The following is a 27,165-nucleotide window of genomic DNA, read 5'->3' as shown; positions in this document are numbered from 1 at the left end:
ATCAAGCTCAAGTGCATCTCCAAGCAGGAAATGGACAACAGCAACATTCAGACGATTTCGTACTGCTCAATAGCTACACTAAAACGGTGTGTTTCTTTTGCAGAATTGGAAAAACACGACCGTGATAGGATTCGAACCTGCAATCTTCGGATCCGAAGTCCGACGCCTTATCCATTAGGCCACACGGTCACTGGCCGCCAAGTATTCCTTACATTCGTGTCATCTCGAAACGCTCATACCGCTGAGGAATTGTGTTTTCGTTCTACACAGCCGCTGCCTCTTGCTGCTTCCCACCCATTCGTTACATTCAAGCCTTTACGAGACCGACCAAGTAGAGATTGGGAATCAAGACCACACACTTTGTGCATTCGAAATCGAAGGCAGGGCGTCCCTCGCCGCATTTGCTACGATGGCGATTTGCTACTTCTGCAGAAGCGGCGGCGTCGACGACGACGACGACGACGCTCGCGAGAGGCTCTGTGATATTTGAAAAACACATGTAAAAAATATAAATCAGACTCCGCCTCCCACCCTACGCTGTACCGTTTTGGAAAATGCTTTATCTGCGACATTCGCCTCAATCACATCTGAGAGTAATTCTAAATAAAACACCTGTTGCTAATTGTTCGTCGTTCCAGATACTGCTTGCTATACGGCCACGACGCGCAACTGATTTCGAAAATTCGTTTGCTTCCTGTGAGGATCGAACTCACGACCCCTGGTTTACTAGACCAGTGCTCTGCCACTGAGCTAAAGAGGCGCGGCCTAGCGGTAGTTTTGCGTACTTTGTGCTTACGCTCGTCTGGATCATCAGGCTTAAGCTGACAACACTTCATATTACCGACTAATATTTGCAGCTATGGCGCACCATTACTGCTTGGCTACACATCTCACACGTAACCGATGTGCTCTCCAACCAACACCACTTACATTTCAGAACATGTCTTTGACACATGTCTACGAAATCACCTTCACCTTCAGATACACTTTCCTTGCGTCTGATGGTGACGTAGGCAAAGTTTTAAGTTGCTATTTCCATTACGTCACATTGATCAGAGAAACGGTAATTTACATCTGCAACGGAACAAAATTACGTTCCGCCCAGCGTGGGGCTCGAACCCACGACCCTGAGATTAAGAGTCTCATGCTCTACCGACTGAGCTAGCCGGGCTGCGTCGGTGACTACGTGTCGGGTCGCACGACACACAGTTCTCGTTTCGGTGGGGTGGTCCCATACAGAATCTCTCCATGCTGCCTAATGTTTTCCTAGCGTCACACACGTCACGTACTTCACTTTTATTTCATAATCATTTCTGAGAGGTACAGGAATTGCATGAAAACCTGCAGCGCTAGTGGTGTCAAAATTAACACACATATTTGATTTGACTCAGAAGCCGAACGGGTTACTTTCCGACGCTGTCTTAGATGCGCAAATGCCAGCCAAAACTCGCGGTGACGGCACTCAGCCGACCATTTCGCTAGATAACACCGTTCTGGCTGTGTGTGTATCAAGCTCAAGTGCATCTCCAAGCAGGAAATGGACAACAGCAACATTCAGACGATTTCGTACTGCTCAATAGCTACACTAAAACGGTGTGTTTCTTTTGCAGAATTGGAAAAACACGACCGTGATAGGATTCGAACCTGCAATCTTCGGATCCGAAGTCCGACGCCTTATCCATTAGGCCACACGGTCACTGGCCGCCAAGTATTCCTTACATTCGTGTCATCTCGAAACGCTCATACCGCTGAGGAATTGTGTTTTCGTTCTACACAGCCGCTGCCTCTTGCTGCTTCCCACCCATTCGTTACATTCAAGCCTTTACGAGACCGACCAAGTAGAGATTGGGAATCAAGACCACACACTTTGTGCATTCGAAATCGAAGGCAGGGCGTCCCTCGCCGCATTTGCTACGATGGCGATTTGCTACTTCTGCAGAAGCGGCGGCGTCGACGACGACGACGACGACGACGACGCTCGCGAGAGGCTCTGTGATATTTGAAAAACACATGTAAAAAATATAAATCAGACTCCGCCTCCCACCCTACGCTGTACCGTTTTGGAAAATGCTTTATCTGCGACATTCGCCTCAATCACATCTGAGAGTAATTCTAAATAAAACACCTGTTGCTAATTGTTCGTCGTTCCAGATACTGCTTGCTATACGGCCACGACGCGCAACTGATTTCGAAAATTCGTTTGCTTCCTGTGAGGATCGAACTCACGACCCCTGGTTTACTAGACCAGTGCTCTGCCACTGAGCTAAAGAGGCGCGGCCTAGCGGTAGTTTTGCGTACTTTGTGCTTACGCTCGTCTGGATCATCAGGCTTAAGCTGACAACACTTCATATTACCGACTAATATTTGCAGCTATGGCGCACCATTACTGCTTGGCTACACATCTCACACGTAACCGATGTGCTCTCCAACCAACACCACTTACATTTCAGAACATGTCTTTGACACATGTCTACGAAATCACCTTCACCTTCAGATACACTTTCCTTGCGTCTGATGGTGACGTAGGCAAAGTTTTAAGTTGCTATTTCCATTACGTCACATTGATCAGAGAAACGGTAATTTACATCTGCAACGGAACAAAATTACGTTCCGCCCAGCGTGGGGCTCGAACCCACGACCCTGAGATTAAGAGTCTCATGCTCTACCGACTGAGCTAGCCGGGCTGCGTCGGTGACTACGTGTCGGGTCGCACGACACACAGTTCTCGTTTCGGTGGGGTGGTCCCATACAGAATCTCTCCATGCTGCCTAATGTTTTCCTAGCGTCACACACGTCACGTACTTCACTTTTATTTCATAATCATTTCTGAGAGGTACAGGAATTGCATGAAAACCTGCAGCGCTAGTGGTGTCAAAATTAACACACATATTTGATTTGACTCAGAAGCCGAACGGGTTACTTTCCGACGCTGTCTTAGATGCGCAAATGCCAGCCAAAACTCGCGGTGACGGCACTCAGCCGACCATTTCGCTAGATAACACCGTTCTGGCTGTGTGTGTATCAAGCTCAAGTGCATCTCCAAGCAGGAAATGGACAACAGCAACATTCAGACGATTTCGTACTGCTCAATAGCTACACTAAAACGGTGTGTTTCTTTTGCAGAATTGGAAAAACACGACCGTGACAGGATTCGAACCTGCAATCTTCGGATCCGAAGTCCGACGCCTTATCCATTAGGCCACACGGTCACTGGCCGCCAAGTATTCCTTACATTCGTGTCATCTCGAAACGCTCATACCGCTGAGGAATTGTGTTTTCGTTCTACACAGCCGCTGCCTCTTGCTGCTTCCCACCCATTCGTTACATTCAAGCCTTTACGAGACCGACCAAGTAGAGATTGGGAATCAAGACCACACACTTTGTGCATTCGAAATCGAAGGCAGGGCGTCCCTCGCCGCATTTGCTACGATGGCGATTTGCTACTTCTGCAGAAGCGGCGGCGTCGACGACGACGACGACGACGACGCTCGCGAGAGGCTCTGTGATATTTGAAAAACACATGTAAAAAATATAAATCAGACTCCGCCTCCCACCCTACGCTGTACCGTTTTGGAAAATGCTTTATCTGCGACATTCGCCTCAATCACATCTGAGAGTAATTCTAAATAAAACACCTGTTGCTAATTGTTCGTCGTTCCAGATACTGCTTGCTATACGGCCACGACGCGCAACTGATTTCGAAAATTCGTTTGCTTCCTGTGAGGATCGAACTCACGACCCCTGGTTTACTAGACCAGTGCTCTGCCACTGAGCTAAAGAGGCGCGGCCTAGCGGTAGTTTTGCGTACTTTGTGCTTACGCTCGTCTGGATCATCAGGCTTAAGCTGACAACACTTCATATTACCGACTAATATTTGCAGCTATGGCGCACCATTACTGCTTGGCTACACATCTCACACGTAACCGATGTGCTCTCCAACCAACACCACTTACATTTCAGAACATGTCTTTGACACATGTCTACGAAATCACCTTCACCTTCAGATACACTTTCCTTGCGTCTGATGGTGACGTAGGCAAAGTTTTAAGTTGCTATTTCCATTACGTCACATTGATCAGAGAAACGGTAATTTACATCTGCAACGGAACAAAATTACGTTCCGCCCAGCGTGGGGCTCGAACCCACGACCCTGAGATTAAGAGTCTCATGCTCTACCGACTGAGCTAGCCGGGCTGCGTCGGTGACTACGTGTCGGGTCGCACGACACACAGTTCTCGTTTCGGTGGGGTGGTCCCATACAGAATCTCTCCATGCTGCCTAATGTTTTCCTAGCGTCACACACGTCACGTACTTCACTTTTATTTCATAATCATTTCTGAGAGGTACAGGAATTGCATGAAAACCTGCAGCGCTAGTGGTGTCAAAATTAACACACATATTTGATTTGACTCAGAAGCCGAACGGGTTACTTTCCGACGCTGTCTTAGATGCGCAAATGCCAGCCAAAACTCGCGGTGACGGCACTCAGCCGACCATTTCGCTAGATAACACCGTTCTGGCTGTGTGTGTATCAAGCTCAAGTGCATCTCCAAGCAGGAAATGGACAACAGCAACATTCAGACGATTTCGTACTGCTCAATAGCTACACTAAAACGGTGTGTTTCTTTTGCAGAATTGGAAAAACACGACCGTGATAGGATTCGAACCTGCAATCTTCGGATCCGAAGTCCGACGCCTTATCCATTAGGCCACACGGTCACTGGCCGCCAAGTATTCCTTACATTCGTGTCATCTCGAAACGCTCATACCGCTGAGGAATTGTGTTTTCGTTCTACACAGCCGCTGCCTCTTGCTGCTTCCCACCCATTCGTTACATTCAAGCCTTTACGAGACCGACCAAGTAGAGATTGGGAATCAAGACCACACACTTTGTGCATTCGAAATCGAAGGCAGGGCGTCCCTCGCCGCATTTGCTACGATGGCGATTTGCTACTTCTGCAGAAGCGGCGGCGTCGACGACGACGACGACGCTCGCGAGAGGCTCTGTGATATTTGAAAAACACATGTAAAAAAAAAAAATCAGACTCCGCCTCCCACCCTACGCTGTACCGTTTTGGAAAATGCTTTATCTGCGACATTCGCCTCAATCACATCTGAGAGTAATTCTAAATAAAACACCTGTTGCTAATTGTTCGTCGTTCCAGATACTGCTTGCTATACGGCCACGACGCGCAACTGATTTCGAAAATTCGTTTGCTTCCTGTGAGGATCGAACTCACGACCCCTGGTTTACTAGACCAGTGCTCTGCCACTGAGCTAAAGAGGCGCGGCCTAGCGGTAGTTTTGCGTACTTTGTGCTTACGCTCGTCTGGATCATCAGGCTTAAGCTGACAACACTTCATATTACCGACTAATATTTGCAGCTATGGCGCACCATTACTGCTTGGCTACACATCTCACACGTAACCGATGTGCTCTCCAACCAACACCACTTACATTTCAGAACATGTCTTTGACACATGTCTACGAAATCACCTTCACCTTCAGATACACTTTCCTTGCGTCTGATGGTGACGTAGGCAAAGTTTTAAGTTGCTATTTCCATTACGTCACATTGATCAGAGAAACGGTAATTTACATCTGCAACGGAACAAAATTACGTTCCGCCCAGCGTGGGGCTCGAACCCACGACCCTGAGATTAAGAGTCTCATGCTCTACCGACTGAGCTAGCCGGGCTGCGTCGGTGACTACGTGTCGGGTCGCACGACACACAGTTCTCGTTTCGGTGGGGTGGTCCCATACAGAATCTCTCCATGCTGCCTAATGTTTTCCTAGCGTCACACACGTCACGTACTTCACTTTTATTTCATAATCATTTCTGAGAGGTACAGGAATTGCATGAAAACCTGCAGCGCTAGTGGTGTCAAAATTAACACACATATTTGATTTGACTCAGAAGCCGAACGGGTTACTTTCCGACGCTGTCTTAGATGCGCAAATGCCAGCCAAAACTCGCGGTGACGGCACTCAGCCGACCATTTCGCTAGATAACACCGTTCTGGCTGTGTGTGTATCAAGCTCAAGTGCATCTCCAAGCAGGAAATGGACAACAGCAACATTCAGACGATTTCGTACTGCTCAATAGCTACACTAAAACGGTGTGTTTCTTTTGCAGAATTGGAAAAACACGACCGTGACAGGATTCGAACCTGCAATCTTCGGATCCGAAGTCCGACGCCTTATCCATTAGGCCACACGGTCACTGGCCGCCAAGTATTCCTTACATTCGTGTCATCTCGAAACGCTCATACCGCTGAGGAATTGTGTTTTCGTTCTACACAGCCGCTGCCTCTTGCTGCTTCCCACCCATTCGTTACATTCAAGCCTTTACGAGACCGACCAAGTAGAGATTGGGAATCAAGACCACACACTTTGTGCATTCGAAATCGAAGGCAGGGCGTCCCTCGCCGCATTTGCTACGATGGCGATTTGCTACTTCTGCAGAAGCGGCGGCGTCGACGACGACGACGACGACGACGACGCTCGCGAGAGGCTCTGTGATATTTGAAAAACACATGTAAAAAATATAAATCAGACTCCGCCTCCCACCCTACGCTGTACCGTTTTGGAAAATGCTTTATCTGCGACATTCGCCTCAATCACATCTGAGAGTAATTCTAAATAAAACACCTGTTGCTAATTGTTCGTCGTTCCAGATACTGCTTGCTATACGGCCACGACGCGCAACTGATTTCGAAAATTCGTTTGCTTCCTGTGAGGATCGAACTCACGACCCCTGGTTTACTAGACCAGTGCTCTGCCACTGAGCTAAAGAGGCGCGGCCTAGCGGTAGTTTTGCGTACTTTGTGCTTACGCTCGTCTGGATCATCAGGCTTAAGCTGACAACACTTCATATTACCGACTAATATTTGCAGCTATGGCGCACCATTACTGCTTGGCTACACATCTCACACGTAACCGATGTGCTCTCCAACCAACACCACTTACATTTCAGAACATGTCTTTGACACATGTCTACGAAATCACCTTCACCTTCAGATACACTTTCCTTGCGTCTGATGGTGACGTAGGCAAAGTTTTAAGTTGCTATTTCCATTACGTCACATTGATCAGAGAAACGGTAATTTACATCTGCAACGGAACAAAATTACGTTCCGCCCAGCGTGGGGCTCGAACCCACGACCCTGAGATTAAGAGTCTCATGCTCTACCGACTGAGCTAGCCGGGCTGCGTCGGTGACTACGTGTCGGGTCGCACGACACACAGTTCTCGTTTCGGTGGGGTGGTCCCATACAGAATCTCTCCATGCTGCCTAATGTTTTCCTAGCGTCACACACGTCACGTACTTCACTTTTATTTCATAATCATTTCTGAGAGGTACAGGAATTGCATGAAAACCTGCAGCGCTAGTGGTGTCAAAATTAACACACATATTTGATTTGACTCAGAAGCCGAACGGGTTACTTTCCGACGCTGTCTTAGATGCGCAAATGCCAGCCAAAACTCGCGGTGACGGCACTCAGCCGACCATTTCGCTAGATAACACCGTTCTGGCTGTGTGTGTATCAAGCTCAAGTGCATCTCCAAGCAGGAAATGGACAACAGCAACATTCAGACGATTTCGTACTGCTCAATAGCTACACTAAAACGGTGTGTTTCTTTTGCAGAATTGGAAAAACACGACCGTGACAGGATTCGAACCTGCAATCTTCGGATCCGAAGTCCGACGCCTTATCCATTAGGCCACACGGTCACTGGCCGCCAAGTATTCCTTACATTCGTGTCATCTCGAAACGCTCATACCGCTGAGGAATTGTGTTTTCGTTCTACACAGCCGCTGCCTCTTGCTGCTTCCCACCCATTCGTTACATTCAAGCCTTTACGAGACCGACCAAGTAGAGATTGGGAATCAAGACCACACACTTTGTGCATTCGAAATCGAAGGCAGGGCGTCCCTCGCCGCATTTGCTACGATGGCGATTTGCTACTTCTGCAGAAGCGGCGGCGGCGACGACGACGACGACGCTCGCGAGAGGCTCTGTGATATTTGAAAAACACATCTAAAAAATATAATTCAGACTGCCGCCTCCCACCCTACGCTGTACCGCTTTGGAAAATGCTTTATCTGCGACATTCGCCTCAATCACATCTGAGAGTAATTCTAAATAAAACACCTGTTGCTAATTGTTCGTCGTTCCAGATACTGCTTGCTATACGGCCACGACGCGCAACTGATTTCGAAAATTCGTTTGCCTCCTGTGAGGATCGAACTCACGACCCCTGGTTTACTAGACCAGTGCTCTGCCACTGAGCTAAAGAGGCGCGGCCTAGCGGTAGTTTTGCGTACTTCGTGCTTACGCTCGTCTGGATCATCAGTCTTAAGCTGACAACACTTCATATTACTGACTAATATTTGCAGCTATGGCGCACCATTACTGCTTGGCTACACATCTCACACGTAACCGATGTGCTCTCCAACCAACACCACTTACATTTCAGAACATGTCTTTGACACATGTCTACGAAATCACCTTCACCTTCAGATACACTTTCCTTGCGACTGATGTACACGTAGGCAAAGTTTTAAGTTGCTATTTCCATTACGTCACATTGATCAGAGAAACGGTAATTTACATCTGCAGCGGAACAAAATTACGTTCCGCCCAGCGTGGGGCTCGAACCCACGACCCTGAGATTAAGAGTCTCATGCTCTACCGACTGAGCTAGCCGGGCTGCGTCGGTGACTACGTGTCGGGTCGCACGACACACAGTTCTCGTTTCGGTGGGGTGGTCCCATACAGAATCTCTCCATGCTGCCTAATGTTTTCCTAGCGTCACACACGTCACGTACTTCACTTTTATTTCATAATCATTTCTGAGAGGTACAGGAATTGCATGAAAACCTGCAGCGCTAGTGGTGTCAAAATTAACACACATATTTGATTTGACTCAGAAGCCGAACGGGTTACTTTCCGACGCTGTCTTAGATGCGCAAATGCCAGCCAAAACTCGCGGTGACGGCACTCAGCCGACCATTTCGCTAGATAACACCGTTCTGGCTGTGTGTGTATCAAGCTCAAGTGCATCTCCAAGCAGGAAATGGACAACAGCAACATTCAGACGATTTCGTACTGCTCAATAGCTACACTAAAACGGTGTGTTTCTTTTGCAGAATTGGAAAAACACGACCGTGATAGGATTCGAACCTGCAATCTTCGGATCCGAAGTCCGACGCCTTATCCATTAGGCCACACGGTCACTGGCCGCCAAGTATTCCTTACATTCGTGTCATCTCGAAACGCTCATACCGCTGAGGAATTGTGTTTTCGTTCTACACAGCCGCTGCCTCTTGCTGCTTCCCACCCATTCGTTACATTCAAGCCTTTACGAGACCGACCAAGTAGAGATTGGGAATCAAGACCACACACTTTGTGCATTCGAAATCGAAGGCAGGGCGTCCCTCGCCGCATTTGCTACGATGGCGATTTGCTACTTCTGCAGAAGCGGCGGCGTCGACGACGACGACGACGCTCGCGAGAGGCTCTGTGATATTTGAAAAACACATGTAAAAAATATAAATCAGACTCCGCCTCCCACCCTACGCTGTACCGTTTTGGAAAATGCTTTATCTGCGACATTCGCCTCAATCACATCTGAGAGTAATTCTAAATAAAACACCTGTTGCTAATTGTTCGTCGTTCCAGATACTGCTTGCTATACGGCCACGACGCGCAACTGATTTCGAAAATTCGTTTGCCTCCTGTGAGGATCGAACTCACGACCCCTGGTTTACTAGACCAGTGCTCTGCCACTGAGCTAAAGAGGCGCGGCCTAGCGGTAGTTTTGCGTACTTCGTGCTTACGCTCGTCTGGATCATCAGGCTTAAGCTGACAACACTTCATATTACTGACTAATATTTGCAGCTATGGCGCACCATTACTGCTTGGCTACACATCTCACACGTAACCGATGTGCTCTCCAACCAACACCACTTACATTTCAGAACATGTCTTTGACACATGTCTACGAAATCACCTTCACCTTCAGATACACTTTCCTTGCGACTGATGTACACGTAGGCAAAGTTTTAAGTTGCTATTTCCATTACGTCACATTGATCAGAGAAACGGTAATTTACATCTGCAGCGGAACAAAATTACGTTCCGCCCAGCGTGGGGCTCGAACCCACGACCCTGAGATTAAGAGTCTCATGCTCTACCGACTGAGCTAGCCGGGCTGCGTCGGTGACTACGTGTCGGGTCGCACGACACACAGTTCTCGTTTCGGTGGGGTGGTCCCATACAGAATCTCTCCATGCTGCCTAATGTTTTCCTAGCGTCACACACGTCACGTACTTCACTTTTATTTCATAATCATTTCTGAGAGGTACAGGAATTGCATGAAAACCTGCAGCGCTAGTGGTGTCAAAATTAACACACATATTTGATTTGACTCAGAAGCCGAACGGGTTACTTTCCGACGCTGTCTTAGATGCGCAAATGCCAGCCAAAACTCGCGGTGACGGCACTCAGCCGACCATTTCGCTAGATAACACCGTTCTGGCTGTGTGTGTATCAAGCTCAAGTGCATCTCCAAGCAGGAAATGGACAACAGCAACATTCAGACGATTTCGTACTGCTCAATAGCTACACTAAAACGGTGTGTTTCTTTTGCAGAATTGGAAAAACACGACCGTGATAGGATTCGAACCTGCAATCTTCGGATCCGAAGTCCGACGCCTTATCCATTAGGCCACACGGTCACTGGCCGCCAAGTATTCCTTACATTCGTGTCATCTCGAAACGCTCATACCGCTGAGGAATTGTGTTTTCGTTCTACACAGCCGCTGCCTCTTGCTGCTTCCCACCCATTCGTTACATTCAAGCCTTTACGAGACCGACCAAGTAGAGATTGGGAATCAAGACCACACACTTTGTGCATTCGAAATCGAAGGCAGGGCGTCCCTCGCCGCATTTGCTACGATGGCGATTTGCTACTTCTGCAGAAGCGGCGGCGTCGACGACGACGACGACGCTCGCGAGAGGCTCTGTGATATTTGAAAAACACATGTAAAAAATATAAATCAGACTCCGCCTCCCACCCTACGCTGTACCGTTTTGGAAAATGCTTTATCTGCGACATTCGCCTCAATCACATCTGAGAGTAATTCTAAATAAAACACCTGTTGCTAATTGTTCGTCGTTCCAGATACTGCTTGCTATACGGCCACGACGCGCAACTGATTTCGAAAATTCGTTTGCTTCCTGTGAGGATCGAACTCACGACCCCTGGTTTACTAGACCAGTGCTCTGCCACTGAGCTAAAGAGGCGCGGCCTAGCGGTAGTTTTGCGTACTTCGTGCTTACGCTCGTCTGGATCATCAGGCTTAAGCTGACAACACTTCATATTACCGACTAATATTTGCAGCTATGGCGCACCATTACTGCTTGGCTACACATCTCACACGTAACCGATGTGCTCTCCAACCAACACCACTTACATTTCAGAACATGTCTTTGACACATGTCTACGAAATCACCTTCACCTTCAGATACACTTTCCTTGCGTCTGATGGTGACGTAGGCAAAGTTTTAAGTTGCTATTTCCATTACGTCACATTGATCAGAGAAACGGTAATTTACATCTGCAGCGGAACAAAATTACGTTCCGCCCAGCGTGGGGCTCGAACCCACGACCCTGAGATTAAGAGTCTCATGCTCTACCGACTGAGCTAGCCGGGCTGCGTCGGTGACTACGTGTCGGGTCGCACGACACACAGTTCTCGTTTCGGTGGGGTGGTCCCATACAGAATCTCTCCATGCTGCCTAATGTTTTCCTAGCGTCACACACGTCACGTACTTCACTTTTATTTCATAATCATTTCTGAGAGGTACAGGAATTGCATGAAAACCTGCAGCGCTAGTGGTGTCAAAATTAACACACATATTTGATTTGACTCAGAAGCCGAACGGGTTACTTTCCGACGCTGTCTTAGATGCGCAAATGCCAGCCAAAACTCGCGGTGACGGCACTCAGCCGACCATTTCGCTAGATAACACCGTTCTGGCTGTGTGTGTATCAAGCTCAAGTGCATCTCCAAGCAGGAAATGGACAACAGCAACATTCAGACGATTTCGTACTGCTCAATAGCTACACTAAAACGGTGTGTTTCTTTTGCAGAATTGGAAAAACACGACCGTGACAGGATTCGAACCTGCAATCTTCGGATCCGAAGTCCGACGCCTTATCCATTAGGCCACACGGTCACTGGCCGCCAAGTATTCCTTACATTCGTGTCATCTCGAAACGCTCATACCGCTGAGGAATTGTGTTTTCGTTCTACACAGCCGCTGCCTCTTGCTGCTTCCCACCCATTCGTTACATTCAAGCCTTTACGAGACCGACCAAGTAGAGATTGGGAATCAAGACCACACACTTTGTGCATTCGAAATCGAAGGCAGGGCGTCCCTCGCCGCATTTGCTACGATGGCGATTTGCTACTTCTGCAGAAGCGGCGGCGTCGACGACGACGACGACGCTCGCGAGAGGCTCTGTGATATTTGAAAAACACATGTAAAAAATATAAATCAGACTCCGCCTCCCACCCTACGCTGTACCGTTTTGGAAAATGCTTTATCTGCGACATTCGCCTCAATCACATCTGAGAGTAATTCTAAATAAAACACCTGTTGCTAATTGTTCGTCGTTCCAGATACTGCTTGCTATACGGCCACGACGCGCAACTGATTTCGAAAATTCGTTTGCTTCCTGTGAGGATCGAACTCACGACCCCTGGTTTACTAGACCAGTGCTCTGCCACTGAGCTAAAGAGGCGCGGCCTAGCGGTAGTTTTGCGTACTTCGTGCTTACGCTCGTCTGGATCATCAGGCTTAAGCTGACAACACTTCATATTACCGACTAATATTTGCAGCTATGGCGCACCATTACTGCTTGGCTACACATCTCACACGTAACCGATGTGCTCTCCAACCAACACCACTTACATTTCAGAACATGTCTTTGACACATGTCTACGAAATCACCTTCACCTTCAGATACACTTTCCTTGCGACTGATGTACACGTAGGCAAAGTTTTAAGTTGCTATTTCCATTACGTCACATTGATCAGAGAAACGGTAATTTACATCTGCAGCGGAACAAAATTACGTTCCGCCCAGCGTGGGGCTCGAACCCACGACCCTGAGATTAAGAGTCTCATGCTCTACCGACTGAGCTAGCCGGGCTGCGTCGGTGACTACGTGTCGGGTCGCACGACACACAGTTCTCGTTTCGGTGGGGTGGTCCCATACAGAATCTCTCCATGCTGCCTAATGTTTTCCTAGCGTCACACACGTCACGTACTTCACTTTTATTTCATAATCATTTCTGAGAGGTACAGGAATTGCATGAAAACCTGCAGCGCTAGTGGTGTCAAAATTAACACACATATTTGATTTGACTCAGAAGCCGAACGGGTTACTTTCCGACGCTGTCTTAGATGCGCAAATGCCAGCCAAAACTCGCGGTGACGGCACTCAGCCGACCATTTCGCTAGATAACACCGTTCTGGCTGTGTGTGTATCAAGCTCAAGTGCATCTCCAAGCAGGAAATGGACAACAGCAACATTCAGACGATTTCGTACTGCTCAATAGCTACACTAAAACGGTGTGTTTCTTTTGCAGAATTGGAAAAACACGACCGTGACAGGATTCGAACCTGCAATCTTCGGATCCGAAGTCCGACGCCTTATCCATTTTTTTTTTTTTTTTTATTTTTTTTTTTTTTTTTTATGACTCGAACCCACAATCCCCGGTTTAGGAGACCGATGCCTTATCCATTTTTTTCTTTTTTTTTTTTTTTTTTTTTTTTTTTTTTTTTTTTTTTTTTTGGGCCTCCCTTCTCCCCACACAGCCCATCCATACGCTCACCTTTGTGTGCCTTCTTCGGCTAGCTTCTGCGCTATAGTAGTGTATAATTTATTTATTTATTTATTTTTTAACTTATTTTTAATTTTTTTTTTTTTTTTTTTTTTTTTTTTTTTTTTTTTTTTTGTTTGCGGTGGTAGATCTCAGGATCACTACGTCTCAAGCTCGTCTTCACGTAATAATAGCATAATGTTTCCGTGTCGTTCTGCATTCGTCGATGATTCAGTTTCCTGAAGGCATGATTCAAAGTCGTCATCTCTTAGCGTTGAGAGTAAGTTCGCCGAGATTACCGCCGTGGTGTTTTCTTGGAGTTATTAGCGAAAGTAACTGGTTACTAGTATGTGTTCCTTGAGTTAGTGGAGACAAAAACAACAAGATCAGAGGTTTCTCTGTCAGCATCGTAAATAATAATAGAAATAAAGTTCCGTATAGAGGAAAAATGGGTATCTAGAAAGAAATACTGCCCCGTCTGTTAAACTTCGTCAAATTAAACTATACTTGTCTTCTGAGTAAAGTAAAAACAGAAATAAATACTGGCTTCACAAGTTTGGCATCCTGTTGCATGCTGCTTCTCGTTGACCTTAGGTGCCCACCTTGTACAACCTATGAAGCAATGGAGTCCTGAAAACTGACAATGAGATACCCAGATAAGAGAAGAAATAAATTAAAAAAAAAGCTATGATCGTACCCATTGGTTCGCACACTTAAAGCTTCCCATCATTCAAAGCAACGGTGAGAAAATTCTGAAACTTTTCTTTATATTTCCGTAATCGTTTGATCGCGTAATATTCGGCAATAAGATACATATGAAAATCAGAAAGTGTAGGCGTTTTAGTCGTCAGCATATAATATAGGTACTGTCCAATTAACCAGGTATAGCTATTATTTTTAGATTTCGGAAATAATTTCCAGTCCGGTTGGAATATATCTTGCAGTTGTATTGCGGATGGCGTCGTTCTATTAATAACAGCCAGTTTCATTCTCGTCCAATTCCAGATTTGCGTCTGATCTCTGCAGTTTAATATGTGTGGCAATGTTTCCACATGGCCACATGCGTCGCAAGTCGGAGTAGGCCGTAGTTGGATCTTACACAATTTCTCCCCCGTGGGTATCACCTCGTTCACCACATCATACCACACGGAACGAACTCGGGAGTGAAGGAGAGGAGTGCTGATATTCACCCAAATTTGTCGCCAGACCTTGCCAGGATACTTCATTTCTATGGAGTTATTCTGTTGCCGATTCGTAAATACACTGTAGACAGCAGCAGCAGTGAGTGGTTGCAGGTGTTGATGTACATAGCTGGACTCCACGTAATATCGGCGAATATGAACGAGCTCGGGATGGATATGTCCAACATTTATCGGCGGCGTCATATCCGGTGGTCGTAACTGCTGGAAGAGACGTGCTGTAAGACCTGTCTGACTATTTCGTAAGATCCTTGATGTTCTAGCTAGAAAAATCGCTAAGCACTGTAATTCAACATTTTTAAGAGCTAAACCACCTTTATACCGAGGTAAAGCGGTAGCCTTGAAAGCGACTTTAAAAATATTACCTCGCCAAATGTACCAGCCTGCAAGGGCTAAGATTCTATTTGCAATATCAGGAGGAATAGGGAGAACAGCGGCAACATGGTAAATCTTGCTGAGAACATAATAATTGACGAAATGTGCTCTCTGAATCCTGTCTAAAGACCGCATATTGTGCTCACGAATCAAAGCTCGAAGGACGTTGAGCTTCTGTTCCCAATTCACTCTTACCATTTCCCGTGGATTCGGAGTGAGAATCAAACCAAGGTGCTTGAGCTGGTTGGTTGCCTCTAACCAAACGGTGTCCGCGAATCGAGCCTGCGGACCTAAATGCAAGACTTTGGATTTCCGTTCGTTAAGGCGTGCACCGCAGGCGCTGGCATACCGGTGGACAAGCCGCCGCACGGTATCGAACTCTTCGTCGTTGTTGATAAGGACGCTGATATCGTCCGCATAGGCATGACAGACGGTCTTGGTATTCAGCGTTTGAAGACCCGGTAAGGTGACGCAAAACGTTTTCAGTAGTGGCTCTATAGCAATGGCGAAAAGAGTCGTGGAAAGCGGGCACCCTTGTCGCAAACCTTGTTGAATGGGCACAGGGGCTGTTAACTGGCCGTTGAATTTCACGCGGGAAGACGTATTGCAGATACAGTTCCTGATTATCTGTACGAAATGCTGGTTGAAACCCAGTTTGTCCAGCGTTCTGAAGAGAAATCCATGGTTAGTCCGATCAAATGCCTTGTCGAAGTCAAAAAGACTATTGCCAACGTGGTCTTGCAAATCCAAGTCAAATATGCAATATCTCGGTATTCGCACAGGGCGTCTATCATCGATCGACCAGTAACTACGTTCATGTGGTATGAACCAAGCACTTTACTAAGGACTGGCTTGAGTCTGGCATTCAGAATCCGAGTAAAGATTTTGAAATCTGCATTGAGTAGGGTGATTGGTCGTAAGTTATTGAGTGAAGTCCCTGGTGACGGTTTGGAGACTAAGACTATCAGACCCTCAGTGAACTGCGATGGAAAAGCAGTATGCGTTAACAGTTCATTATACATGATAGTCAGTTCGTCGCCGAAAACATCCCAATACCGAAGATAAAATTCAACCGGCAAACCGTCTGATCCTGCAACTTTTCCTTTCGCCGCAGACGTAATGATTGACTTCACTTCGAAGTTAGTTATGGTTGCCAGGAGCTGTGCGTGGTCGTCCGGATCCACCGATGCCGTAATGTTAGACAAAAATTCCTCTCCCGCCTCTACATCTGTGTCAGGCAGTGAGTAAAGTTGCCGGAAATGATTCCGAATAAAAGCCTTAAGCTCGCCTTGCTCATCATAAACACGACCATCGTCATCTGTCAGTTGAGTAATGATTTTTTGTCTGCCTCTTTTAGCTTCCCGTATGACGTGGTACAAGGACGCTGACTCGTTAAAGGTGTCATCGAAAGCGCGTGCCCTGACTTGGGCTCCTGCCAGAGACTCACGAACCAATGCGGTGATTTTGGCTTTGGTACGTTTAATGCGAAGGAGATTGCCAGGCAGTGCAGAGGAATCGTTGTACAACTGGCGGAGAGCGGTAAAATAAAATTCCAACGTCTGTTTCTTCCAGTACGCCTTGGCCCTGGCAAACTGACAAATACATTTCTTTATGTGCGGTTTTACTAGCTCTGTCCACCAATGAACACGCTCCCTATACCTTTGTCGTCGCTGGAGGCACCATTGCCACGTTGCAATGAGATCCTTCTTCAGGTCGCCGTCGTCCAACAGTGCGACGTTCAGGTGCCATACGCCTCGACCCAAAAAGGTTTTCTGCGAAACGTGCCGAAGCGTGATGTGATACGCACAGTGGTCGCTAAAATTAACAGGCCATATTTCACAATCCCTGGCAGCGCTTAAAATGTCTTTAGATACATAGAACCTATCCAGACGACTAGCGGAGGCAGCGGTAACATACGTATATCCGGTCACCTGCGGGCGAAGTGAGCACCAGGTATCTTGTAAGTCCAGCCCATCTATTAGATCTCGCAACTCCAAACAAAAATTAAAATTCGGACACTGGTCTTCTCTGCGTATAACACAATTAAAATCGCCGCCCAATAAAACCTTCGAACAACCACAGGATAATAATGGCACAATTTCATCGCGATAAAAAACACTCCTATCCCTTCGGCCTACAGATCCAGTCGGGGCATAGACGTTGACCAAAAGCAAATCTTCGAATTGTACGGCAATCCCTCGACCCGTTTCTAAAATCGCTCGAGGTTTACAAGTGATGCCCGCTTTGTACAAAATTGCAGTCCCTGCCTCATCGCCAATATTTATGAGGGCCTCATAGCCTGTGACATTCCCGACTTTGGGTGTGACGACTTCTTGTAGGAATACGATATCTACATCGGCGGCATACAGATAGTCAGTCAAACATTTTAATTTTACATCAGATGTTATTCGATTTATATTAGCAGTTGCAATTTTGTAATCCCGCATAAGAAGGGTGATGCCATATTAATGCGTATCGTCAGCCCAGGAAGTCTGCCTGCTCGACCCCGGCGAGTGAGCGGTATCCATAAATGTATCGGGTCCAGAACTGTCGACATGCATCCCCATATCGGGTTCCTCTGAATGCTGCACTACCTGTACTCCATCGTCTGTGACGAGTTTCTCACATTCATCCGTCCGGAACTGCTTGATAGTACGCTGCAGTTTCTGTTCAAGAGTACGAGTTTCCTCGTCACTCTGCTTACGGACCGATTTTTTTTGTCGGCCTTTCCGCTGAGGACGGGTGTCTTCGACTTGTTGGTTGATGTCAGATTTCGCAGCGGTAGGGGTAGCTCCCGTGGGAGACTGTTCCTTGCCGGAAACTACGCTGACTGGAGAAGTCACTTGAAGGGGATGGGAAACTCGCGGCTGGTCATCAGAGTCCTCAGGTGGAAGACTCTCCACAGATGGGAGCAAATGTTGATCGGGCAACAGAGGCGGAAGTTCCACACGGACCACGCCAGCATCGGAAGGGCGCAAATTTCCGGCCCCGTCGTTTGCATAGGTTTCTACGTCAGAAGCACCGGGCAGTCGGCTCGCCGTAGCTGTGTTTACATCGGCGGCGGTCACGTCTGGCACAACCTCAGCCGCGTGCAGCTGTGGCGCGCTAACGACAGACGGACCGACAAGGCTCTCGGCATACGTCGGCCTATTACCATCCTGCCCAACTACAAGGCCATCACGTTGTCGGAAAACACGACGCACTGGTTTAGAACGGGGACACGCGGCCTTCATATGGTCCGGAGAGCCACAAAGGACACATGTACGTGGTTGCCCCTCGTACATTACGAGTGCCCGGAAGCCTTGTACCACGACGTTTGACGGGATATGCTTGCATAGATCAATTCGCGCTACCCGGACACCATTATCCACATTGAAGTGTTTAAGTCCGCTCCACTGCTCTTGGTGAATTTCCAATACGTTCCCATACTGGGACAGACATTGCCGAATACGTTCAAGATCAATTTCAAATGGGAGGTTGAATACACGGACGGTGCGCAGGCCTAACCCAGCATGGGTAACGACAACTTTACAAATTTCACCATCAGAATTAACGAACTCGGCGGTACCCTTAGTTAAGTCCATTATACGTAAACAGGGCTCGTCACTAACAAGTTTCACGTAGACGGCATTCGCCAGAAAATCGTACGAAAATCCTAAAACTTCCTCGTCTTTAAGACCCAATCTGTCGAAGAAAAAATCGACTAATTCGTAGACATGTGGTCGGCCAAACCCGAACGGAAATTGGAAACGCAACGTGTAACGGCGTAACTGATCATCCATAGCAAAGGCCATGATGTACTCACAAGACTAAACCAGCTGCAGGCGCCGCCTAACACGCGCGGAGCGAGCACTCCGGCACGTCTGCACACGGCCGCTGCTGCGGCGGAACTCATCCATTAGGCCACACGGTCACTGGCCGCCAAGTATTCCTTACATTCGTGTCATCTCGAAACGCTCATACCGCTGAGGAATTGTGTTTTCGTTCTACACAGCCGCTGCCTCTTGCTGCTTCCCACCCATTCGTTACATTCAAGCCTTTACGAGACCGACCAAGTAGAGATTGGGAATCAAGACCACACACTTTGTGCATTCGAAATCGAAGGCAGGGCGTCCCTCGCCGCATTTGCTACGATGGCGATTTGCTACTTCTGCAGAAGCGGCGGCGTCGACGACGACGACGACGACGACGCTCGCGAGAGGCTCTGTGATATTTGAAAAACACATGTAAAAAATATAAATCAGACTCCGCCTCCCACCCTACGCTGTACCGTTTTGGAAAATGCTTTATCTGCGACATTCGCCTCAATCACATCTGAGAGTAATTCTAAATAAAACACCTGTTGCTAATTGTTCGTCGTTCCAGATACTGCTTGCTATACGGCCACGACGCGCAACTGATTTCGAAAATTCGTTTGCTTCCTGTGAGGATCGAACTCACGACCCCTGGTTTACTAGACCAGTGCTCTGCCACTGAGCTAAAGAGGCGCGGCCTAGCGGTAGTTTTGCGTACTTTGTGCTTACGCTCGTCTGGATCATCAGGCTTAAGCTGACAACACTTCATATTACCGACTAATATTTGCAGCTATGGCGCACCATTACTGCTTGGCTACACATCTCACACGTAACCGATGTGCTCTCCAACCAACACCACTTACATTTCAGAACATGTCTTTGACACATGTCTACGAAATCACCTTCACCTTCAGATACACTTTCCTTGCGACTGATGTACACGTAGGCAAAGTTTTAAGTTGCTATTTCCATTACGTCACATTGATCAGAGAAACGGTAATTTACATCTGCAGCGGAACAAAATTACGTTCCGCCCAGCGTGGGGCTCGAACCCACGACCCTGAGATTAAGAGTCTCATGCTCTACCGACTGAGCTAGCCGGGCTGCGTCGGTGACTACGTGTCGGGTCGCACGACACACAGTTCTCGTTTCGGTGGGGTGGTCCCATACAGAATCTCTCCATGCTGCCTAATGTTTTCCTAGCGTCACACACGTCACGTACTTCACTTTTATTTCATAATCATTTCTGAGAGGTACAGGAATTGCATGAAAACCTGCAGCGCTAGTGGTGTCAAAATTAACACACATATTTGATTTGACTCAGAAGCCGAACGGGTTACTTTCCGACGCTGTCTTAGATGCGCAAATGCCAGCCAAAACTCGCGGTGACGGCACTCAGCCGACCATTTCGCTAGATAACACCGTTCTGGCTGTGTGTGTATCAAGCTCAAGTGCATCTCCAAGCAGGAAATGGACAACAGCAACATTCAGACGATTTCGTACTGCTCAATAGCTACACTAAAACGGTGTGTTTCTTTTGCAGAATTGGAAAAACACGACCGTGACAGGATTCGAACCTGCAATCTTCGGATCCGAAGTCCGACGCCTTATCCATTAGGCCACACGGTCACTGGCCGCCAAGTATTCCTTACATTCGTGTCATCTCGAAACGCTCATACCGCTGAGGAATTGTGTTTTCGTTCTACACAGCCGCTGCCTCTTGCTGCTTCCCACCCATTCGTTACATTCAAGCCTTTACGAGACCGACCAAGTAGAGATTGGGAATCAAGACCACACACTTTGTGCATTCGAAATCGAAGGCAGGGCGTCCCTCGCCGCATTTGCTACGATGGCGATTTGCTACTTCTGCAGAAGCGGCGGCGTCGACGACGACGACGACGACGCTCGCGAGAGGCTCTGTGATATTTGAAAAACACATGTAAAAAATATAAATCAGACTCCGCCTCCCACCCTACGCTGTACCGTTTTGGAAAATGCTTTATCTGCGACATTCGCCTCAATCACATCTGAGAGTAATTCTAAATAAAACACCTGTTGCTAATTGTTCGTCGTTCCAGATACTGCTTGCTATACGGCCACGACGCGCAACTGATTTCGAAAATTCGTTTGCTTCCTGTGAGGATCGAACTCACGACCCCTGGTTTACTAGACCAGTGCTCTGCCACTGAGCTAAAGAGGCGCGGCCTAGCGGTAGTTTTGCGTACTTTGTGCTTACGCTCGTCTGGATCATCAGGCTTAAGCTGACAACACTTCATATTACCGACTAATATTTGCAGCTATGGCGCACCATTACTGCTTGGCTACACATCTCACACGTAACCGATGTGCTCTCCAACCAACACCACTTACATTTCAGAACATGTCTTTGACACATGTCTACGAAATCACCTTCACCTTCAGATACACTTTCCTTGCGACTGATGTACACGTAGGCAAAGTTTTAAGTTGCTATTTCCATTACGTCACATTGATCAGAGAAACGGTAATTTACATCTGCAGCGGAACAAAATTACGTTCCGCCCAGCGTGGGGCTCGAACCCACGACCCTGAGATTAAGAGTCTCATGCTCTACCGACTGAGCTAGCCGGGCTGCGTCGGTGACTACGTGTCGGGTCGCACGACACACAGTTCTCGTTTCGGTGGGGTGGTCCCATACAGAATCTCTCCATGCTGCCTAATGTTTTCCTAGCGTCACACACGTCACGTACTTCACTTTTATTTCATAATCATTTCTGAGAGGTACAGGAATTGCATGAAAACCTGCAGCGCTAGTGGTGTCAAAATTAACACACATATTTGATTTGACTCAGAAGCCGAACGGGTTACTTTCCGACGCTGTCTTAGATGCGCAAATGCCAGCCAAAACTCGCGGTGACGGCACTCAGCCGACCATTTCGCTAGATAACACCGTTCTGGCTGTGTGTGTATCAAGCTCAAGTGCATCTCCAAGCAGGAAATGGACAACAGCAACATTCAGACGATTTCGTACTGCTCAATAGCTACACTAAAACGGTGTGTTTCTTTTGCAGAATTGGAAAAACACGACCGTGACAGGATTCGAACCTGCAATCTTCGGATCCGAAGTCCGACGCCTTATCCATTAGGCCACACGGTCACTGGCCGCCAAGTATTCCTTACATTCGTGTCATCTCGAAACGCTCATACCGCTGAGGAATTGTGTTTTCGTTCTACACAGCCGCTGCCTCTTGCTGCTTCCCACCCATTCGTTACATTCAAGCCTTTACGAGACCGACCAAGTAGAGATTGGGAATCAAGACCACACACTTTGTGCATTCGAAATCGAAGGCAGGGCGTCCCTCGCCGCATTTGCTACGATGGCGATTTGCTACTTCTGCAGAAGCGGCGGCGTCGACGACGACGACGACGACGACGACGCTCGCGAGAGGCTCTGTGATATTTGAAAAACACATGTAAAAAATATAAATCAGACTCCGCCTCCCACCCTACGCTGTACCGTTTTGGAAAATGCTTTATCTGCGACATTCGCCTCAATCACATCTGAGAGTAATTCTAAATAAAACACCTGTTGCTAATTGTTCGTCGTTCCAGATACTGCTTGCTATACGGCCACGACGCGCAACTGATTTCGAAAATTCGTTTGCTTCCTGTGAGGATCGAACTCACGACCCCTGGTTTACTAGACCAGTGCTCTGCCACTGAGCTAAAGAGGCGCGGCCTAGCGGTAGTTTTGCGTACTTCGTGCTTACGCTCGTCTGGATCATCAGGCTTAAGCTGACAACACTTCATATTACCGACTAATATTTGCAGCTATGGCGCACCATTACTGCTTGGCTACACATCTCACACGTAACCGATGTGCTCTCCAACCAACACCACTTACATTTCAGAACATGTCTTTGACACATGTCTACGAAATCACCTTCACCTTCAGATACACTTTCCTTGCGTCTGATGGTGACGTAGGCAAAGTTTTAAGTTGCTATTTCCATTACGTCACATTGATCAGAGAAACGGTAATTTACATCTGCAACGGAACAAAATTACGTTCCGCCCAGCGTGGGGCTCGAACCCACGACCCTGAGATTAAGAGTCTCATGCTCTACCGACTGAGCTAGCCGGGCTGCGTCGGTGACTACGTGTCGGGTCGCACGACACACAGTTCTCGTTTCGGTGGGGTGGTCCCATACAGAATCTCTCCATGCTGCCTAATGTTTTCCTAGCGTCACACACGTCACGTACTTCACTTTTATTTCATAATCATTTCTGAGAGGTACAGGAATTGCATGAAAACCTGCAGCGCTAGTGGTGTCAAAATTAACACACATATTTGATTTGACTCAGAAGCCGAACGGGTTACTTTCCGACGCTGTCTTAGATGCGCAAATGCCAGCCAAAACTCGCGGTGACGGCACTCAGCCGACCATTTCGCTAGATAACACCGTTCTGGCTGTGTGTGTATCAAGCTCAAGTGCATCTCCAAGCAGGAAATGGACAACAGCAACATTCAGACGATTTCGTACTGCTCAATAGCTACACTAAAACGGTGTGTTTCTTTTGCAGAATTGGAAAAACACGACCGTGACAGGATTCGAACCTGCAATCTTCGGATCCGAAGTCCGACGCCTTATCCATTAGGCCACACGGTCACTGGCCGCCAAGTATTCCTTACATTCGTGTCATCTCGAAACGCTCATACCGCTGAGGAATTGTGTTTTCGTTCTACACAGCCGCTGCCTCTTGCTGCTTCCCACCCATTCGTTACATTCAAGCCTTTACGAGACCGACCAAGTAGAGATTGGGAATCAAGACCACACACTTTGTGCATTCGAAATCGAAGGCAGGGCGTCCCTCGCCGCATTTGCTACGATGGCGATTTGCTACTTCTGCAGAAGCGGCGGCGTCGACGACGACGACGACGACGCTCGCGAGAGGCTCTGTGATATTTGAAAAACACATGTAAAAAATATAAATCAGACTCCGCCTCCCACCCTACGCTGTACCGTTTTGGAAAATGCTTTATCTGCGACATTCGCCTCAATCACATCTGAGAGTAATTCTAAATAAAACACCTGTTGCTAATTGTTCGTCGTTCCAGATACTGCTTGCTATACGGCCACGACGCGCAACTGATTTCGAAAATTCGTTTGCTTCCTGTGAGGATCGAACTCACGACCCCTGGTTTACTAGACCAGTGCTCTGCCACTGAGCTAAAGAGGCGCGGCCTAGCGGTAGTTTTGCGTACTTTGTGCTTACGCTCGTCTGGATCATCAGGCTTAAGCTGACAACACTTCATATTACCGACTAATATTTGCAGCTATGGCGCACCATTACTGCTTGGCTACACATCTCACACGTAACCGATGTGCTCTCCAACCAACACCACTTACATTTCAGAACATGTCTTTGACACATGTCTACGAAATCACCTTCACCTTCAGATACACTTTCCTTGCGACTGATGTACACGTAGGCAAAGTTTTAAGTTGCTATTTCCATTACGTCACATTGATCAGAGAAACGGTAATTTACATCTGCAGCGGAACAAAATTACGTTCCGCCCAGCGTGGGGCTCGAACCCACGACCCTGAGATTAAGAGTCTCATGCTCTACCGACTGAGCTAGCCGGGCTGCGTCGGTGACTACGTGTCGGGTCGCACGACACACAGTTCTCGTTTCGGTGGGGTGGTCCCATACAGAATCTCTCCATGCTGCCTAATGTTTTCCTAGCGTCACACACGTCACGTACTTCACTTTTATTTCATAATCATTTCTGAGAGGTACAGGAATTGCATGAAAACCTGCAGCGCTAGTGGTGTCAAAATTAACACACATATTTGATTTGACTCAGAAGCCGAACGGGTTACTTTCCGACGCTGTCTTAGATGCGCAAATGCCAGCCAAAACTCGCGGTGACGGCACTCAGCCGACCATTGCGCTAGATAACACCGTTCTGGCTGTGTGTGTATCAAGCTCAAGTGCATCTCCAAGCAGGAAATGGACAACAGCAACATTCAGACGATTTCGTACTGCTCAATAGCTACACTAAAACGGTGTGTTTCTTTTGCAGAATTGGAAAAACACGACCGTGACAGGATTCGAACCTGCAATCTTCGGATCCGAAGTCCGACGCCTTATCCATTAGGCCACACGGTCACTGGCCGCCAAGTATTCCTTACATTCGTGTCATCTCGAAACGCTCATACCGCTGAGGAATTGTGTTTTCGTTCTACACAGCCGCTGCCTCTTGCTGCTTCCCACCCATTCGTTACATTCAAGCCTTTACGAGACCGACCAAGTAGAGATTGGGAATCAAGACCACACACTTTGTGCATTCGAAATCGAAGGCAGGGCGTCCCTCGCCGCATTTGCTACGATGGCGATTTGCTACTTCTGCAGAAGCGGCGGCGTCGACGACGACGACGACGACGCTCGCGAGAGGCTCTGTGATATTTGAAAAACACATGTAAAAAATATAAATCAGACTCCGCCTCCCACCCTACGCTGTACCGTTTTGGAAAATGCTTTATCTGCGACATTCGCCTCAATCACATCTGAGAGTAATTCTAAATAAAACACCTGTTGCTAATTGTTCGTCGTTCCAGATACTGCTTGCTATACGGCCACGACGCGCAACTGATTTCGAAAATTCGTTTGCTTCCTGTGAGGATCGAACTCACGACCCCTGGTTTACTAGACCAGTGCTCTGCCACTGAGCTAAAGAGGCGCGGCCTAGCGGTAGTTTTGCGTACTTTGTGCTTACGCTCGTCTGGATCATCAGGCTTAAGCTGACAACACTTCATATTACCGACTAATATTTGCAGCTATGGCGCACCATTACTGCTTGGCTACACATCTCACACGTAACCGATGTGCTCTCCAACCAACACCACTTACATTTCAGAACATGTCTTTGACACATGTCTACGAAATCACCTTCACCTTCAGATACACTTTCCTTGCGACTGATGTACACGTAGGCAAAGTTTTAAGTTGCTATTTCCATTACGTCACATTGATCAGAGAAACGGTAATTTACATCTGCAGCGGAACAAAATTACGTTCCGCCCAGCGTGGGGCTCGAACCCACGACCCTGAGATTAAGAGTCTCATGCTCTACCGACTGAGCTAGCCGGGCTGCGTCGGTGACTACGTGTCGGGTCGCACGACACACAGTTCTCGTTTCGGTGGGGTGGTCCCATACAGAATCTCTCCATGCTGCCTAATGTTTTCCTAGCGTCACACACGTCACGTACTTCACTTTTATTTCATAATCATTTCTGAGAGGTACAGGAATTGCATGAAAACCTGCAGCGCTAGTGGTGTCAAAATTAACACACATATTTGATTTGACTCAGAAGCCGAACGGGTTACTTTCCGACGCTGTCTTAGATGCGCAAATGCCAGCCAAAACTCGCGGTGACGGCACTCAGCCGACCATTTCGCTAGATAACACCGTTCTGGCTGTGTGTGTATCAAGCTCAAGTGCATCTCCAAGCAGGAAATGGACAACAGCAACATTCAGACGATTTCGTACTGCTCAATAGCTACACTAAAACGGTGTGTTTCTTTTGCAGAATTGGAAAAACACGACCGTGACAGGATTCGAACCTGCAATCTTCGGATCCGAAGTCCGACGCCTTATCCATTAGGCCACACGGTCACTGGCCGCCAAGTATTCCTTACATTCGTGTCATCTCGAAACGCTCATACCGCTGAGGAATTGTGTTTTCGTTCTACACAGCCGCTGCCTCTTGCTGCTTCCCACCCATTCGTTACATTCAAGCCTTTACGAGACCGACCAAGTAGAGATTGGGAATCAAGACCACACACTTTGTGCATTCGAAATCGAAGGCAGGGCGTCCCTCGCCGCATTTGCTACGATGGCGATTTGCT

The 27,165-nt window shown here is 47.7% G+C and overlaps 42 non-coding genes across 42 annotated transcripts; all 42 read right to left on the bottom strand.

The window, feature by feature from the left end:
• Positions 1-116: 116 nt before the first annotated feature.
• Positions 117-189, bottom strand: Trnar-ucg. The gene has a single exon. It is a non-coding gene; the product is annotated as a tRNA-Arg (tRNA).
• Positions 190-688: 499 nt separating this feature from the next.
• Positions 689-760, bottom strand: Trnat-agu. The gene has a single exon. It is a non-coding gene; the product is annotated as a tRNA-Thr (tRNA).
• Positions 761-1,098: 338 nt separating this feature from the next.
• On the bottom strand, positions 1,099-1,171 carry Trnak-cuu. The gene has a single exon. It is a non-coding gene; the product is annotated as a tRNA-Lys (tRNA).
• Positions 1,172-1,623: 452 nt separating this feature from the next.
• Trnar-ucg lies at positions 1,624-1,696 on the bottom strand. Its single transcript has one exon. It is a non-coding gene; the product is annotated as a tRNA-Arg (tRNA).
• Positions 1,697-2,201: 505 nt separating this feature from the next.
• Trnat-agu lies at positions 2,202-2,273 on the bottom strand. The gene has a single exon. It is a non-coding gene; the product is annotated as a tRNA-Thr (tRNA).
• Positions 2,274-2,611: 338 nt separating this feature from the next.
• Trnak-cuu lies at positions 2,612-2,684 on the bottom strand. The gene has a single exon. It is a non-coding gene; the product is annotated as a tRNA-Lys (tRNA).
• A 452-nt stretch (positions 2,685-3,136) lies between these two features.
• Positions 3,137-3,209, bottom strand: Trnar-ucg. The gene has a single exon. It is a non-coding gene; the product is annotated as a tRNA-Arg (tRNA).
• Positions 3,210-3,711: 502 nt separating this feature from the next.
• Positions 3,712-3,783, bottom strand: Trnat-agu. Its single transcript has one exon. It is a non-coding gene; the product is annotated as a tRNA-Thr (tRNA).
• Positions 3,784-4,121: 338 nt separating this feature from the next.
• Trnak-cuu lies at positions 4,122-4,194 on the bottom strand. Its single transcript has one exon. It is a non-coding gene; the product is annotated as a tRNA-Lys (tRNA).
• A 452-nt stretch (positions 4,195-4,646) lies between these two features.
• On the bottom strand, positions 4,647-4,719 carry Trnar-ucg. Its single transcript has one exon. It is a non-coding gene; the product is annotated as a tRNA-Arg (tRNA).
• Positions 4,720-5,215: 496 nt separating this feature from the next.
• Positions 5,216-5,287, bottom strand: Trnat-agu. The gene has a single exon. It is a non-coding gene; the product is annotated as a tRNA-Thr (tRNA).
• A 338-nt stretch (positions 5,288-5,625) lies between these two features.
• On the bottom strand, positions 5,626-5,698 carry Trnak-cuu. The gene has a single exon. It is a non-coding gene; the product is annotated as a tRNA-Lys (tRNA).
• Positions 5,699-6,150: 452 nt separating this feature from the next.
• On the bottom strand, positions 6,151-6,223 carry Trnar-ucg. Its single transcript has one exon. It is a non-coding gene; the product is annotated as a tRNA-Arg (tRNA).
• Positions 6,224-6,728: 505 nt separating this feature from the next.
• On the bottom strand, positions 6,729-6,800 carry Trnat-agu. The gene has a single exon. It is a non-coding gene; the product is annotated as a tRNA-Thr (tRNA).
• Positions 6,801-7,138: 338 nt separating this feature from the next.
• Trnak-cuu lies at positions 7,139-7,211 on the bottom strand. Its single transcript has one exon. It is a non-coding gene; the product is annotated as a tRNA-Lys (tRNA).
• A 452-nt stretch (positions 7,212-7,663) lies between these two features.
• Trnar-ucg lies at positions 7,664-7,736 on the bottom strand. The gene has a single exon. It is a non-coding gene; the product is annotated as a tRNA-Arg (tRNA).
• A 497-nt stretch (positions 7,737-8,233) lies between these two features.
• Trnat-agu lies at positions 8,234-8,305 on the bottom strand. The gene has a single exon. It is a non-coding gene; the product is annotated as a tRNA-Thr (tRNA).
• A 338-nt stretch (positions 8,306-8,643) lies between these two features.
• On the bottom strand, positions 8,644-8,716 carry Trnak-cuu. The gene has a single exon. It is a non-coding gene; the product is annotated as a tRNA-Lys (tRNA).
• Positions 8,717-9,168: 452 nt separating this feature from the next.
• On the bottom strand, positions 9,169-9,241 carry Trnar-ucg. The gene has a single exon. It is a non-coding gene; the product is annotated as a tRNA-Arg (tRNA).
• Positions 9,242-9,737: 496 nt separating this feature from the next.
• Trnat-agu lies at positions 9,738-9,809 on the bottom strand. The gene has a single exon. It is a non-coding gene; the product is annotated as a tRNA-Thr (tRNA).
• A 338-nt stretch (positions 9,810-10,147) lies between these two features.
• Positions 10,148-10,220, bottom strand: Trnak-cuu. The gene has a single exon. It is a non-coding gene; the product is annotated as a tRNA-Lys (tRNA).
• Positions 10,221-10,672: 452 nt separating this feature from the next.
• On the bottom strand, positions 10,673-10,745 carry Trnar-ucg. Its single transcript has one exon. It is a non-coding gene; the product is annotated as a tRNA-Arg (tRNA).
• A 496-nt stretch (positions 10,746-11,241) lies between these two features.
• On the bottom strand, positions 11,242-11,313 carry Trnat-agu. Its single transcript has one exon. It is a non-coding gene; the product is annotated as a tRNA-Thr (tRNA).
• Positions 11,314-11,651: 338 nt separating this feature from the next.
• Trnak-cuu lies at positions 11,652-11,724 on the bottom strand. Its single transcript has one exon. It is a non-coding gene; the product is annotated as a tRNA-Lys (tRNA).
• Positions 11,725-12,176: 452 nt separating this feature from the next.
• Positions 12,177-12,249, bottom strand: Trnar-ucg. The gene has a single exon. It is a non-coding gene; the product is annotated as a tRNA-Arg (tRNA).
• A 496-nt stretch (positions 12,250-12,745) lies between these two features.
• On the bottom strand, positions 12,746-12,817 carry Trnat-agu. The gene has a single exon. It is a non-coding gene; the product is annotated as a tRNA-Thr (tRNA).
• A 338-nt stretch (positions 12,818-13,155) lies between these two features.
• Trnak-cuu lies at positions 13,156-13,228 on the bottom strand. The gene has a single exon. It is a non-coding gene; the product is annotated as a tRNA-Lys (tRNA).
• Positions 13,229-19,890: 6,662 nt separating this feature from the next.
• Trnat-agu lies at positions 19,891-19,962 on the bottom strand. The gene has a single exon. It is a non-coding gene; the product is annotated as a tRNA-Thr (tRNA).
• A 338-nt stretch (positions 19,963-20,300) lies between these two features.
• On the bottom strand, positions 20,301-20,373 carry Trnak-cuu. Its single transcript has one exon. It is a non-coding gene; the product is annotated as a tRNA-Lys (tRNA).
• A 452-nt stretch (positions 20,374-20,825) lies between these two features.
• Trnar-ucg lies at positions 20,826-20,898 on the bottom strand. Its single transcript has one exon. It is a non-coding gene; the product is annotated as a tRNA-Arg (tRNA).
• A 499-nt stretch (positions 20,899-21,397) lies between these two features.
• On the bottom strand, positions 21,398-21,469 carry Trnat-agu. Its single transcript has one exon. It is a non-coding gene; the product is annotated as a tRNA-Thr (tRNA).
• A 338-nt stretch (positions 21,470-21,807) lies between these two features.
• On the bottom strand, positions 21,808-21,880 carry Trnak-cuu. The gene has a single exon. It is a non-coding gene; the product is annotated as a tRNA-Lys (tRNA).
• Positions 21,881-22,332: 452 nt separating this feature from the next.
• Trnar-ucg lies at positions 22,333-22,405 on the bottom strand. The gene has a single exon. It is a non-coding gene; the product is annotated as a tRNA-Arg (tRNA).
• A 505-nt stretch (positions 22,406-22,910) lies between these two features.
• Trnat-agu lies at positions 22,911-22,982 on the bottom strand. Its single transcript has one exon. It is a non-coding gene; the product is annotated as a tRNA-Thr (tRNA).
• Positions 22,983-23,320: 338 nt separating this feature from the next.
• Trnak-cuu lies at positions 23,321-23,393 on the bottom strand. The gene has a single exon. It is a non-coding gene; the product is annotated as a tRNA-Lys (tRNA).
• Positions 23,394-23,845: 452 nt separating this feature from the next.
• Positions 23,846-23,918, bottom strand: Trnar-ucg. Its single transcript has one exon. It is a non-coding gene; the product is annotated as a tRNA-Arg (tRNA).
• A 499-nt stretch (positions 23,919-24,417) lies between these two features.
• Trnat-agu lies at positions 24,418-24,489 on the bottom strand. Its single transcript has one exon. It is a non-coding gene; the product is annotated as a tRNA-Thr (tRNA).
• Positions 24,490-24,827: 338 nt separating this feature from the next.
• Trnak-cuu lies at positions 24,828-24,900 on the bottom strand. Its single transcript has one exon. It is a non-coding gene; the product is annotated as a tRNA-Lys (tRNA).
• Positions 24,901-25,352: 452 nt separating this feature from the next.
• On the bottom strand, positions 25,353-25,425 carry Trnar-ucg. The gene has a single exon. It is a non-coding gene; the product is annotated as a tRNA-Arg (tRNA).
• Positions 25,426-25,924: 499 nt separating this feature from the next.
• Positions 25,925-25,996, bottom strand: Trnat-agu. Its single transcript has one exon. It is a non-coding gene; the product is annotated as a tRNA-Thr (tRNA).
• Positions 25,997-26,334: 338 nt separating this feature from the next.
• On the bottom strand, positions 26,335-26,407 carry Trnak-cuu. Its single transcript has one exon. It is a non-coding gene; the product is annotated as a tRNA-Lys (tRNA).
• Positions 26,408-26,859: 452 nt separating this feature from the next.
• Trnar-ucg lies at positions 26,860-26,932 on the bottom strand. The gene has a single exon. It is a non-coding gene; the product is annotated as a tRNA-Arg (tRNA).
• Between the last annotated feature and the right edge of the window lie 233 nt (positions 26,933-27,165).

This window comes from Schistocerca piceifrons, unplaced genomic scaffold (genome assembly GCF_021461385.2).
Source record: "Schistocerca piceifrons isolate TAMUIC-IGC-003096 unplaced genomic scaffold, iqSchPice1.1 HiC_scaffold_1137, whole genome shotgun sequence".
NCBI lineage: Eukaryota > Metazoa > Arthropoda > Insecta > Orthoptera > Acrididae > Schistocerca > Schistocerca piceifrons.
The sequence above is the reverse complement of the archived record's forward strand: the minus strand, read 5'-3'. Positions and strand labels throughout refer to the sequence as shown.